This window comes from Cucurbita moschata, unplaced genomic scaffold, assembly GCF_002738365.1.
Source record: "Cucurbita moschata cultivar Rifu unplaced genomic scaffold, Cmos_1.0 Cmo_Scf00092, whole genome shotgun sequence".
In the NCBI taxonomy this organism is placed as follows: Eukaryota; Viridiplantae; Streptophyta; class Magnoliopsida; order Cucurbitales; family Cucurbitaceae; genus Cucurbita; species Cucurbita moschata.
The window spans coordinates 213,513-226,501 of record NW_019268608.1 but is presented as its reverse complement, the minus strand read 5'-3'; the positions used below and the strand labels follow the sequence as shown (position 1 = coordinate 226,501).

Below are 12,989 nucleotides of genomic sequence, written 5' to 3'. Positions count from 1 at the left end.
GTGGCTTTTTCTTCAAAAGAGTCAATATCAAACGTGAGGTCTTTAATTTGCAACCCATCAAGGGGAGCGTCGATTGTATCGATTTCATCAACGGTCTTCCCATGAGTTTATGGTGCATGACTCATTTTTTATATCATCCACCTTTGAGCACCACTATCCATGAGATGCATTGTGGCCAACGTAACTCTTAGGTCCTATGAGCAAGTTCCTGTAACCTTCAAGTATTGTTATACGTCAAAAATAAAGTTTTTTAATTCCTTAGCATCCCGGTTCCCATTTAAGGGTTTGTGTTTTTGAATTTTCAGTTTGTTAAGCCCATCATGAGCTTGGCTTGGGGTGTGGTTCTCTATGACCCTCACTCTGGTGCTCATCTCAGTCATCTCAGCCATGATGGTGTTCAACAAAAGAGGCCTTGAAAATGATCGGATTATCACATTAACCATTTGAATGACGTCAACCTCACTTGTTGAAATTGAACCAAATATCTATGACATAACACTATTAACGGTTCAAAGTTCATAAAAGTCTTTTTAATCTAGGATACTATTAAACTTGAACATTATAGTACCTCTCAAACCAAGTTCATAAAAGTCTTTTGAATTCAAGATACTATTGAACTCATCCATTATAGTGCTTCTCAAACCTAAGTAAAGTTTAAATATAATTGGTGACAAAAGATGAAACTATAAAATAAAAGAAATAAGAAAATAAAATTTCATTGTCGAGAATCAAACTCGGGTCTCCTCGATGAAAGCCAGATCTTCTGTGTAATGTCTAACTCTTCGACACCTTTTTTTATGTGTGATAGAGTTCTCGTAGCTACCACTGCGTTTCTTATTGTTCGATCCTGTGGCTCTTTCTTCAAAAGAGTCAACATCAAACATTAGGTCTTTGATTGGAAACCCATCCAGGGGAGCACCAATTGCTTCAATTCCATCAATGGTCTTCCCATGATTTTTTGGTGCATGACCAGTTTTTTATACCATTCACCTTCAAGCGCCACCATAGTTTTGTATCATCCATGAGATGCATTATGGGCCAATGTAACTCTTAGGTCCTCTGAGCAAGTTCCTATAGTCTTGAACTATAATATCAAAACATATTAACGTATTTGATATGTCAAATAGTAAAATAATTGATGTGTATCATAAACATTAAATAAAAATATATATTTGAAATTTGAATGCGATTCATATTAATTAAACATATATTATGATATTCTACGACATTTTAATATTATTTAAATAAGATATTATATCTTAATGTATTAGGTATTCAAATATATAATTTGACAAAAATTGTCACAAGTTCACTGTAAATAAAACCCTAGGGTTAAGTCAAAAAGCATCAAACACTAAATACTGTGACATTTTAGGTGATATTTTGCAGAGGATGCTGATAAGGTCTTCAAAGAGCATGTGGTCATGTCTGACATTTTAGGTTAACAACATGACACCAGAAATTCTAATACTGGTAATTAACTACAAACCTTTGAGTAAGGTTTTAGAATAAATAAGATATCCAATCCAAAACAAAAATGATTTGATAAAAAGAATTTAGAGTCAAATATTTTTATAAAATTCGACATGAAATTGGGATTTCGGAAAATTCTAATTTCTTAAAAGGACAAATATAAAATAGCATTTATGTCAAATTTAGAAAATACGAGAGGAACGTTATGCCATTTAGGCTAAAAAACGCTCCATTCGAATTCATAAGATTATGAATGATATTTTAAATCCTTTAAAAAAATTTCGATAGTTGATGATGTGTTGATATTTTCTAAAACCATTAAGATCAACACTTTAAACATCTACATACATTCATTAATGTAATCAAAAGAAATAAGCTAGTTGTGTCCATACCCAAAATCAAATAATATCAAACTCAGACCCGATTTCTTGGAAGCTTTACCTGTCTTAAGAGTCACAATGAGAACTCTAATCAAGCTGGAGCCTTGGACTAGGCAAATTGTTTAGTGATAGTTGAAATGGATGACTTCGGCATCGTGTCAGGAATGAACGTCGTGCTGAAACACAAAGTCAGTTACATGCCCCTAGTAAAATTTCTAGTAGTAACGGAGTCTAACCTGACGATCATTCAGAAAAACATCCATCAACCAAGAGGGTTGAAAATGATGTCGATACTACAGTTGAAAAAGAATCATAGCCATGATGAATCTACGCTTGCTGCTATTGTTGTAATTGAAAAGGGGAGCTCGAGTGAGCCAGCCTCAATAGAAATCTTGTTGCCACTAGATGAACACCACGACGCAAAACAAGGTCAGATAATGGATTTATCCCCACCAGGAGAGACAAAAACAAGGTCAGATACTGAAGAAGGGAGACAGAAACAAACCACTGAAGCAACACATGTTACACAGAAATATCATCTAGACAGATGAAAAGAAGGGTCAGTGTGAAGCGTCAACCACAATAATTTCAAGAAAAATAAAGAGTTCATATAAGTTAAGTTCAAATAAACTTCGAGTTCAAAGCAACAAGAACAAAAGACTGGTGTGAAAATACTATGGACTAGTTAAAATTATCCATAAGATCACGAAGACATCATATAGAATCCAATTGCCCTTATGAATGCAGACTAACCTTGTTGTCCACGTTAGTAACTTGAAACGTTATTATTTCGACCAAGAAGACATCAAGCAGAAGCAGGAGGTATGACGTCATACAAATAAGAAAAAGTTTCAAGCGAAGAAAGTAGGGAAGACACAAACATAGAAGACATGAAGACTCAACAAACCGAGAAGTGATTTTCAACAGCACCTAGTAGGTTGGAAGAGACTCCTCATTATGAGATCAGCCGGAAGCGCATCGAGAGACCTAAAGTCAGCCTCATCCCATAAATTGTGTGGGGGCAGATGTCACAGTCATGATTGCCCAAGGCGTGTTGCCTGTGGTTGCATGTTGCATGTCTCAACAATTCTTGTAAACGATTTGTTGTCCAAGGCGGTTATTTGGGCAATGTTATTGTTTACTGATTATTTGGGTGACATGCCTTGAGCAATCATGACTGCCTCATATAGTGGGTTATTTTAATGCTACTTAAATCTCGAGCTATTTAATCGGTTCAAGGTCATAACTCACGGTTCTTTGAGTTTTTCTTTCATATATCCTTAATTCATACTTGGTTTAGGGTTCATATGAAAATCCAAGCGATTTCTACAAGTATTTCTTAACAAAAAGTCCAAGGTGGCTACTTGCCTCGTCGTCGACGTTTGGGACGTCCATTCTTGAGCTTCCAGTATCTGAATTACTTCAAATTTCCTTCCACGTACTCCTTATTGTGTCTAGTTTCTTAAACCATAAGATTTTCTATGAGAATCTGTCTGAAATGGGGTTAACATTGAGAAAACCCAAGAAAATGTCAAATTTTGAGTTGACTTGGACAGTTTAGTTGAACTGGCCATATCATCGTTTTCTTCCTCTGAACAGGAAGAAGATGCTCATTTGTCGCGTTGCCGCCATCTGAAACTCAGCCTGTAAAGCCACATTTACAGCGTTTCTCTCCTCAATTTCTTCGTGAAACTTAAAGATGGGTATTACAAGGAAGGGCTAGGGATTGATTTGATACCTTCTTGTGGATCGTAGCATAAGATATTCGCTTCGAAAGTTCATCCAAAATATGATTTATCGCTGGAGATAAAACAAAGGATTTCTTATTGGGTAGCCGATTCTAGGGGTTTCAAGGCCCTATTTCTTCATTGAACCTCTTCCATATCCTTTCTTCAGGGTAAAGAAACTGGTTTGGAGGAACGTCTTTGAGTGTAATTCTTATTCTATAAAAAATTTAATGATTTGGGAAGTTTATAAAAATTAGAGAAAGTACCATTTTCTCAATATTTTTTCAATTTTACTTGTTCTTTGCTTCTAGATACAACCTAGTAGGGATTATACACTGTCTCTTATTGGAGACCTTGAGTGTTGCAAATTCTCCTCTCCTTTGAAAACTTTCGGTCATCCAAAGTGCTTATTCTAAAATAGGTCAGAGTACCAGGTTCTTATTTGCCTTCTTTTTGCCAAGTGGCTTCTTCTACTCTATGATTCTTCCATGCGACCTTAACAAGAGAGATTTCCTTCATCAAGTTTACTCAACTTCTTCCTCTGAAGCTAGAGGAATCCTTAATTTGAAGGAAAAGAGATCGTAGATAGGAATTTTGACTCTTATCCCCAATTTAATTTTGAAACCTATTTCCTTCAATTTGGCACGCTCTCGAGGTTATTTTTCTTCGTGGTCTTCTATGGAAGCATTCCTTGGAGGTGTAGAAATTGATTGGAATCATTCTTGCTCGACGAGTCATCATGTATCCTCGGATTGGATTTTCAAGTTTTTCTTGAAGTTCTTCAATGGCGGATTGAATTGGGGGAATGGTTTCTGGGCACTTTCAGCACTCTATTCCTTCATAGAACTTGTGGGTAATCTTGTTCAGAAACTGTAGGAATAAGTTTGAAGAGAAATGGTGGAGGATTGCTCTCTAATTTGGAAGAAATCTAAGAGTAGGAGACCCATAATCTAAACGCTTATTGCCTTCGATTGAGGGATCGACCTTTCTCGATTCTTATTTCGTATTGTTGCTCCTACTTCAGACTTTATAGGAGGATTTTAAACCGACATTAAGAGCTCCAGATCCTTCGTTATTTAGAAGTTTGAAGAGAAATGGTAGAGGATTGCTCTCGAATTTAGAAGAAATCTGAGAGTAGGAGACCCACAATCTAAACGCTTATTGCCTTCAATTGGTGGATCGACCTTTCTCGATTCTTATTTCGTATTGTTGCTCCTACTTTCGATCTTATAGGAGGAGGTTAAACCGACATTGAGAGCTCCAGAATCTTCGTTATTTAGAGATCGACCTTTCTGGATACTAATCGTTGGATGTGATGACCCGTGTGTGTTTGTTCTAGATCATATCACATTTTGGAGGAGATCCGACGGTTGAGATTTCAGTTCGAAATATTTTGCTCGGATGGTCACGGTAGATGCTTTGATTCGAATTAGAGTGGCATTTCTGTAATTATCCATTCTTCTAGGGGTATTTTGGTAATTTACTACTTGTTAAATATTTTATTATTATTTTTCTCGAAAAATCCATAATTTTTCTACAAATTTCTCATTTCTTTTTTATCATTTTTCCCTTTTTTTGAATCTTGAGATTCTATCTAGATAACGAATTTCAAATCCGGAAAGATTCTTGATAATTGATAAAATGACTTTTTTGCCCTTTTGATTTACTTTTTCCTTTCCAATCCTTTTCAAAAGGCCTTCAACTCCTTGAAATCACTTGTTAGGGTACACGAGTGACTTGACTAAGTCCTTTGTTCTTGCTTAATCCTTTAATTTTTTTCCTTTCTATCCTTTGGGTCTTTCACGAGTGGCTTATTCTTATGGGAGATAATTTCCTTCATTTCTGGGTGTTACATATACATACTCGTTACAAACACAAAATAAGAAGCAGACTCAAAAGAAGAACAAAAAATACTAGATTAAAAACAGAGGTTAGTCCATTGCCCACACTCCAAAGTCCGCTCTCATCCATGACCAACTCTTAGTTACTTGAAAAAAAATGATAAACATGGAGTGAGTAGAACTTAGTAAGTAGCCTACTAGTAGGTTCTTAATCGCGACCTTAACCTAGGATATTACTTCTTTTTATGTTTTCAGGATCTTATACTGATCTTGAAAACCTTGTCGTAGTTTTGAAGTTTTTTTTTTTTTTTTTAAATTCAACCGTATTTTTTTTATAAAAAAATTATCAGTATTTTTTTTAGATAAAGTGCAAAGTTCAATGGTATTTTTATTAATTTAGATTATAATTTTTTTAAAAAAATACAAATTTTTGTGGATGAAGTTAATATTAATTTTATTAAAATATATAACACCACATCAAAATTAATTTATTCGGACCAAAATTAAAACTAAAAAATCAATTTATTTTAAACTAAAAAATTAATTTCTTTTAAAACTAAAAAGTATACTTCTTTGACTAAAACATCCCTTATCCCATCTATAAAGAATTTAATTCCAAGCTCTTTTCTAATAGACAAACGATTTATTAACCTCTGTTGTAAGATTTCACTTTATCAATTTACGTAGCGTTCAACTATAAATATCGAATTTTAAAGTATTCCTCAGCAAAGTAAATCTGTTGAAACTATCTATCAAAGGTGTTCCATAATGAGTTGGGGAGAAGTGTTTCCTTCAATTCTAATTTCAATTAAGGATGTCAATGATAAAAAAGTGCAAGAGGCTAGAAGGTTTGTAGTGGAAGAAAATAACAAGAGTCATGAACAACGTTTCTTTTACAAGCTGTATCATGTGTCTTATTGATGGTTACTTAAATCTCGTTGAATTGGTGCGCCTTTCACATCAGAGACATTTGTGCCTTAAACCAAGCTCTTTGCAATAGCGAACTTATTAAAAACTCTTTGCTTGCTGCAACATTTGCTTGACATAATTGGACCAAAGGACGGTATGGACGACCATAGCTCACTGTATTGGTCTCCAATCATGAAGTGTGACATCGGATCTTTGTGCATACCATATTCGTTAACTATAACATGGCAAGAAATTTTTTATGTTTTGACTGGGCATGCCATATTCTATTGTTCTTATATATCTTTAGTTACGTGTGATTAAAGCAAAGAAGTATAGACATGGTTTCCAACCAACCCTTCCTTTATAGTTAGTTCGACGAATGGGTTTTTGTTATCATTTTATCGTTAACCCTCCATTTGATTTTGTGTTATGATATCATACAGGGAATGAGAAGCAACCTTACTTGGACAAAATTATATACCGTTTGATAATTATTGTTGATAACAAAGATAAATTGAATTATAAGCATTTTAAGTTCAAAAGTAACAAATTGCTTGTACACTTTTACTTATAATCTTCATATTCTTTATATAGCGATAAGGAACGGAGGGATAGAAAAGATACTCATGATATCATTATGACTACGGCATATTTCATTAATAAAAGAGAGTAATACATCCACAAACACACACACATATATTTCGAGAGAGAGAGAGGGCATATTATAAGTAGAGATAGCATTCTAGTAGTTGTATTGCTACTTGGGGACAAGGAAGTCAAGAACTTCTTTAAAAGATGAGAGCTTATGAGTAGGTGGCGATGGATATATCACATGCACAAAAAGAAAGACCAAGGAATATCATCGTTATTTATAACTTCTATCGGAAGAATATAAATTCTGTGAGGACAACATTCTCTAGTCATACCAACCAGACCGTTCACCACATGCTTGTAGATGAAACGATGTCCACTATTCTCATTATTCTTTTCAACTACGAACCTTCATGCATTCTGCACTACTAAGATATTGAAATCCTTAATTGGTACTAAAGCATCTAAAGGCAACCCTTCCACACGGCTTATTCTAACACCTTTAGTAAATAGTTCCAAGAGAAATTGTTAGGCCGATCTTGTTCATGAATACTTAAGAATTTGATATTTATAGTTGTAGTTGAACGCTACTTAAATTGATGAAGTGAAATCTAATAATAGAGTGTAATAAAGCGTTTGTCCATTAGAATAGGTAGGAATTAAATTCTTTAAAGTTCGAGATAATAGTTGTATTCTTTAAGTCATTCAGACTAGTGTTACTAGTACTTGTTAGTATATTTGAGTATAAATATTAAAATGATTAGTTATTAAATATTGTTCGAATTAAATTATTTATAATTCAACTGATCTTCATAACCTAATTCATAAAAAAATAAATAAAATAATTAGGAAGCATTTATGTGCTAGATAAAAATAAGATGCATAAAAAGAATTTGCCTTAATTACTTTATTCATTGACATTTAATCTTAAAAGTAACTTACATATTGTGATTCAATCGCCTAGGCCAGAACTAAAAAAATAATATTTTTAAAAGATGGAAAAATTCATAAGCCAAACAAAATATGTATTCAAAGATGAAAAATTCACAACAACAATCACAAACAATATTAATTAGCATATTGTCTTTTGGTTTGTCACATTTTCAAACATGAACAAACCTCAATTTCGAGTTGGTGAGTATTATGGATCATAATCAACAGTACTTTGCAAGTAGCTTTGAACATTCACAAAAGGTTGAAAGTTGAATTTCTTAAGAATGGTAACCAAATAACCAATGATTATTGTTGAATTTCCAAAAAAAAATACACCACAAATTTCATTTATAGATATAAATGGAATCATTTATATAAAACCCTGATTATATAATTGCATCTTCACTAACACATCCACCTCGGAGTGATCATCTTTACCAGAGGCTGCAAATTAAGAAGCCTTCCAGGATTACTCAAAAGTGAACTTTTAAGATAAATGAAGCTATATTTGAGCAAAAAAAATCATGTTACATGTGTCTGGGATACCACGGAGACACCATTGCAAGCAATCACTACCACCTGAAGTTTCTTTGATATTGTAGTTGGATCTATGAGACTCATCCCTCAGATGTGAAAGAGTAGTTATATCCAACACTCAGATGTGAGAGAGTAGTTATATCTAACATTCTTACTTGTGTGCCTCTTACAGTACTCTCAACAAATGGATCGCTTGATCTATTCTACTCTACTTTACTTCCTCTTGATAACGGTGTGGTATTGACACAACTCATATTGCTGATAGTCATCACTTACATCCAAAACTAGAGTATAGCGGTCGACTATCGTCAAGGACTCATTCACCATTTCCATTCCTACCGACGGAAAAGTTTTATTACATTCATTTCTTTCTACTTTCTAACTTCTTCATTCTCACATTAAACTTTTTTTTATTTAAAAAAAATTAAACGTGAAAAGGGAGAAAGAAGGAAGAAGAAAAAATAAAACCCTTAATTTTGAAAGCTTATCAAATACTATTTGACCGATGTAAAGAAAGCTTGAGAATAATTTATTCTCACGTCCCTCTTTGAAACTTGTTGGATATATATCCGTCCTTCACATGTTGTATCATAATCATATCATATCGTAAAAACTTCGTGGTTATATCCTTCCCTAATTTATCATTAGCCTTAACATCCTTAAACATATCATAGTTGCGTCGTTACCTGAACGTACCTTAGTCATAATGTTACAGGAACGTATCCTAACGCTATCGTTTTATCAATCTATCATAATCCTATCACTTTCTACCCATAGCCTAATCGTATTGTTTTATGAATCCATCGTGACCATATCGTTTTTATCAATCTGTCATACCCATAGCACTTCGATACGTAACCAAACCATAACATTTCATGAACATGTCTTACTTGTATCGTTACATTACGTTTAGTGCATCCTTCTCGTATCCTATCTCAAATATACCATTGAACACATATTATAACATATCATAAGCATATTGATTCATAAACATTTCACACATATCAATATATATGACACTTGTAGAACCACGGGCACAGTCAACATCAAATATAACCATACGGATGGTAAGGCCACCTACCTGATTAACTTAGGCTTGTGTCCCCAATTTATCCTTAAGAAAGTTCGATTTGTCCTTTGTATTAAAGTCAACCTATATGAACATGACATCAATTTCAATCATTTCTCTAAATTTTATGATGCTCTAGTGTTAGATTTCATGGGAATATTGCATGAGCAAAGTCTTGAAATGTCTATATATCAAAACTGTAACACTTTCCAAATTTTGATTTTTGGCTGTTTGTGTTTTTTTTTTTCTTTTTTTACTTGTGTTCCTAATCTTACTTCAATGTGTTTGTTACATTTTTATTTTTTTTTAATTATGTTAGCAATTAACCAATTTAATCAATTCATACTTTATGTTTATTTATTTATTTTTAATTATGTTAGTCATTACTTTTGGCTATTCATGGACTTTCTAAATTAAGGATTTTATTTATTTGTTGGGTCAAAACATCCTTAAAGCACAAAATTGAAGTTGTATTTAGTCAATTATAATATTTGACGTGCTAGTTTTCAAACTACTTTAAATGGGTCTAAAGAAAGTATGAGAATAACTTAGTGTCACTAATCTGACACGTGTTGGGCATGTACGGAACACTTGTTAATACAATGGATACATTACAAATTTATAATCCATCGGATCAGACACTTGACTTTGAATATATTTTGAGAGTGAAACGTACATTAAGTTTTTTTCTAAGTATACAAATATATATATGAATTTATCTCTAATATAAAATTGATAAATTTTTTGAAATAATTCTTTTTAATTAATGTATCATTGTCACATCGGTGTCCTAGGTTTCTTAAGAATGACATGTTACTGTTAGGAACAGAAAAAGAAAACCGTAAATATCATAAGAATTGGGAGAAATCTCTCATCCAATTGAAGAATGACTAAATCGAATCTAATTCAAATAACTAGATCAAATCTAATCCAAATAACTCAATCAAATCTAATCCTAACAATCTCTCCCTTAAACTGAACACGAATAGTAATCAGTTTATATCTACGACCTCATACCAAACTTCCACTAGGTAACTTCATCAATTCTCATGTGTCATTTCTGTTTATTGCTCTAGATCCCTGGCTTGCCTCCATTTCTCACTCTTCAATGCTTCTTTAAAGTTTACAAAGTTTGCAGGTTCAGTAGGGGTAAACATGGCTGAGCTTCATCATCTTCTTTACAAAAAAAAACTTCTCATCCTCGCCTTATTCGAGCTAGGAGAGCTTGCTTCAGCCAAAGAGTCAGATGAAATGTTTTCCTCCGCAGTATTTTCATCTGCTGCTTCTATATCATTATTTTCATCTGCCGCTTCTATATCATAGAGTCTGTAAGCTTTTGACTCTTCACTAACTCCCAGCAAAACATAACTCAAACTATTATCATCTAGCTTAGTTCTCTAAGCTGCCTCATCTTTTTGTCTCTGAATCAACTCGAGCTCACAATATTGTTCTTCTTCCTTCTGCTGCGGCTCCAGAACTAAACGTTGCTGTGCTTTTTCTATCCTTCTTCTATTCTCTTCCAGCATTTTATCTAGATCTTCTCTCTCTTTTCGTGCTTGTTATTCTTTTTGTCTTGTAGCAGTAAGAGCGGCTTCTTTCTCTTTCTCAAGCTGCACATCAACATCATCAAACAACTTCGTGCGACCTTCCTCTATTCGTCCCTGTATTTCTAATTTAGTCTCTTCAGAGTTTAGCCTTTCTTCAACCTTTTTCTGAATTAGTTCTTCCATCCTCCTAGCTGCATCTTCTTCTAACTTCTTCAACTCTGCTTCACGCCTTTTCTTCTCTTCTTCCTCTTTCTTAAGCTTCTCTATGGAATGATTTCAATCAGTTGATGCACAACTAGGACTGGAATTGGACGATTTGGGGAAAGGAGATAACGAGGAAGACCTACTTCTGCGTTGACAACTGAGGGAACTTGAACGACTACTTCTCCTGGAATGGGTAGTGGAATGATAGGGGGAAGAACTTGGGTCCTTTCTATTAGGTTATGGAGTCTGATACTTATTTATAGCTTGGTCAATGGTTATATCCGGTAAAGCTGTTAGGCTATGGAGCCTGATACTTATTTATAGCTTGGTCAACGGTTATATCCGGTAAAGCTATATTTGGTAAAGATATATATAGTAAAGCTATATATAGTAAAGCTATATCCGGTAAAGCTATATCCGGTAAAACTATATATGGTAAATAGTTATATATAGTAGATGGCTAAATCTGGTAAAGCTATATATAGTAAACTATACCATATATATATCTGGTCCGGTAGAGCTTTGTAGAAGTACTTTTCTATTCTCTGTACTCTCTTGTTGTACATGCCTGAAGTCATCAATAAAAAATCCTTTTAGCCAGAGTTCTCCTTGCAACTTCTCTCTATCCTTCTCTTTGTGTTCATCTAGATCGAGCGTGTGCGTTGTTGTGCGATCCTAACAACTGGTATCGATCCTAACAACTGGTATCAGAGCCAGGCGAAACTCACCAGGCTGAAGTCAGAGCCAGGCGAAACTCACCAGGCTGAAGTCAGAGCCAGGCGAAACTCAGCAGGCTGAAGTCAGAGCCAGGCGGAAGTCAGAGCCAGGAGCCAAGCGGAAGTCAGAGCTAGGTGAAATTCACCACGATCTGTGAAGATGGAAAGTTCAAAGATTGGAATTGAGAAGTTCGATGGATCCGATTTTGGTTTGTGGAAAATGCAGATTGAAGATTATCTGTACCAGAAAGATCTTCACGAACCTCTGTTGGGGGTGAAGCCGGATACCATGACCACGGAACAGTGGAAGCTCAAGGATCGACAAGCCTTGGAGCTGATCCGGTTGACGCTATCCAGGAACGTGGCGTTCAACATTATCAAGGAAAAGACAACGTCAGGTCTGTTGAAGACGCTGTCAAATATGTACGAAAAACTGTTGGCTATGAACAAGGTGTATTTGATGCAGAGATTGTTATGAGTCCTTGTGAGAACTTCGTTACGAGCAAACAGAAACGAGTTAGCTTCACAAAGACTATTAGAGAATTGAAGAAAAGTACCAGAGGGGGTTGCATCGTCCGGAAGCGTCGCTGAAGCTCCAGAGGGAGTTGCGTCGTCCGGAAGCGTCGCTGAAGCTCCAGAGGGAGTTGCGTCGCTGAAGCGCGTCGCTGAAGCTCCAGAGGGAGTTGCGTCGTCCGGAAGCGTCGCTGAAGCTCCAGAGGGAGTTGCATCGTCTGGAAGCGTCGCTGAAGCTCCAGAGGGAGTTGCGTCGCTGAAGCGCGTCGCTGAAGCTCCAGAGGGGGTTGCATCGTCCGGAAGCGTCGCTGAAGCTCCAGAGGGGGTTGCGTCGTCCGGAAGCATCGCTGAAACTCCAAAGGGGGCAGCGTCACTGGCTGAAACTCCAGAGGAGGTTGCGTTGGCCGGATGCGTCGCTGAAACTCCAGAGGGGGTTGCGTCAGCTGGAAGTGTCGCTGAAGCTCCAGAGGGGGTTGCGTCGTCCGGAAGCGTCGCTGAAGCTCCAGAGGGAGTTGCGTCGTCCGGAAGCGTCGCTGAAGCTCCAGAGGG

General features: G+C 35.6%; 1 pseudogene; it reads right to left on the bottom strand.

Moving 5' to 3' along the window:
* Positions 1-10,857: 10,857 nt before the first annotated feature.
* Positions 10,858-12,989, bottom strand: part of LOC111439347 — a 6,738-nt pseudogene continuing 4,606 nt past the window's right edge.